Below are 2,434 nucleotides of genomic sequence, written 5' to 3'. Positions count from 1 at the left end.
AAAGTTTAGGTGTGGGGGTATTTGATAATCATATTTTATTACAATTTTATACCCTCATTATCTATTTTATATGAATAAATATACCACTAATAATTATTTTTATCTTTTAATTGCAGGTTAATGAAGAATAAATCTCAAACTCTCATCTCTCAACAAATGGTGGCCATGTTAGCCCTACCTCACTGCTTGTTAGTTCTAGCTGCCCTCCTGTTAGTTCTATCCCTTCTCGAGTTAGTTCTACTGCGGGCTGGCGTTATTTCTAGATAGCACAAGTGTGTGTTCTGTTGGCCATGTTAGCCCTACCTAACTGCTTGTTAGTTCTAGCTGCCCTCCTGTTAGTTCTATCCCTTCTCGAGTTAGTTCTACTGTGGGTTGGCGTTCTTTCTAGCAAAAGTGTTTGCTCTGGTGGCCATGTTAGCCCTACCCTCACGCTTGTTAGTTCTAGCTGCCCTCCTGTTAGTTCTATCCCTTCTCGAGTTAGTTCTACTGCTGGCTGGCGTTATTTCTATCACAAGTTTTTGCTCTGGTGGCTATGTTAGCCCTAGCTTACTTCTCATTTAACATGAAAATACTTACAACACACAACAACAACGTAGTTGTCTGTAAATGTACACGCAAAACAATTAACAACATATTAACAACATGAACATACTTACAACATTGAATACACAACAAAAACCTTGGAGAAAATTAAAATAATATTTACAAAAAAGGTGAATCGCGTGCATACAAAAGAGCAGCACAAAACCTTGCTCTATATTTTGCACAATCTCCTTTTGAAATTGTTATCGACCGTTTTTCGACAATGCTGTTAATGAATTCAATCATAAAGATCCCGCAATCTAACGTTCTGCATTTAAGGGAAAAATATTACAATATTGAAAATGACAATGAAACAAAAAAATGAACAATTAAATTAGAAATGCATGAAACACTTACGGTCCTTGTTGTGGCACGGCAACTGACACAAGACCATGATGCTCCAATTTCCCCAATCCCCAATTACTCTCAATGAAACTCATAAACTTATTTATAAATTTCACAGCATCGGCGGTATAAATGGGGGAGTTGATTGAGGAGTAGTGATAGAATTTTGTCTCCTCTCTCACTAACTCTACCAGGTGCCAATGTCCGGAGCTGACAACCGGGATCAGAATTCTTTTACACTCCAAGAACTTCTGCTGAGAAACATTTTCCTTCATTCGTTTTGCCACCATTTCAAGATTTCCTTCTAGAAATGCTTGCTAAAAGATGCAATAATGTCAACATTGTGGGATAACATAATAATAATATCCACCAATTAGTGAAAAAAACAAGGATATACTTACTGCAAGCCAAGGTCTTGTGACATGTATCTTTCGATCATAACTATCAGTTGTTTCAATCTTGTTACAAAGCCGAATAACAAATGCATCGATCACCTACAAAAATTACCATGAATGAATAAAATAGTTAATATAAATTATTTTATATACAACATCAAACAATCAATAACACAATTGTTTAGAACCTACATCGTCACTGAGTTCACCTCCCGTTAATAGTATATAAGCATCTAAGCGAGATACGCTTGCTTCGGCACACTTCCAAATGTACGTATCACTATATGCAAGTACATTGTGAGAAAATTGCTACTAGAATTAAGTAAATTCAAAGATTATTATTAGAATAAGTCAGTAACAGTTACCTGTTCATTCTCGATTGTAGAAAGTCTTCAATTAATTTGTTCTCATAATCAAACGCCAGTGCCTTACCTGGATAGTCTCTAGATGTAGGTATGAAGCCTTCTTCATTTTTGTACTTTTTTTTCCCATCAGGACTATCCAATATCTGGATGACACGTCTCTTCTTTGTGCCTTCCTTTGGTTGATCTAGAGGCATATAAGGTGAAGTAACAGAGGGTCCATCCTTCCTCTCCCTCTTTCCGACAGCCCGTTTGATAGATGGCGTTTCTCTGTTATTCTCATTACCACCTTCATCTTTTTGAGAAACATCTCTATAGAGTCGAGAAGGCATATAATTAACAAAGAGTTACACAAGAATTATATGGAAAATATAAAAATTAAAATTGCAAGAAAATTTAAAAAACTAAACTCACCGAGCATCTTCTAAAATTCTCACGTCTCTTGCGCTCATCACAAAGTCATCACATAAATCGGCTTCCCCAGTTCCTTCCAAATTCTCATATTCCTTAGCTTCCATATCCTCTTTGATTTTTTTTCTTCAGTTACATTTCCGTCATCCTCTTTCTCCTTGGTTTTTTTTGGCATCTAGCACTACGCTCTTCTAATTCTCGTAATTCTGTAGTGAGCTCATTCAACTCGTACGTCTTCTCCGCAATTAAGAAAATTAATTCAGCTTTCCTTGATTCCTATTTGACCAAAAAAAGCTAGTATTAGTACGTATACTATAGTTGCAAACATAGATACTAACA

General features: G+C 36.1%; 1 long non-coding RNA gene across 1 annotated transcript; it reads right to left on the bottom strand.

Annotated features, from left to right (window-relative positions):
• On the bottom strand, nt 633-1,136 carry LOC109843934. The gene is made up of 2 exons (XR_002247840.1): nt 940-1,136; nt 633-850 (listed from the first exon to the last, which is right to left on the bottom strand). It is a non-coding gene; the product is annotated as an uncharacterized LOC109843934 (long non-coding RNA).

Source organism: Asparagus officinalis, chromosome 5 (assembly GCF_001876935.1).
Source record: "Asparagus officinalis chromosome 5, Aspof.V1, whole genome shotgun sequence".
Classification (NCBI taxonomy): domain Eukaryota; kingdom Viridiplantae; phylum Streptophyta; class Magnoliopsida; order Asparagales; family Asparagaceae; genus Asparagus; species Asparagus officinalis.
The sequence above is the reverse complement of the archived record's forward strand: the minus strand, read 5'-3'. Positions and strand labels throughout refer to the sequence as shown.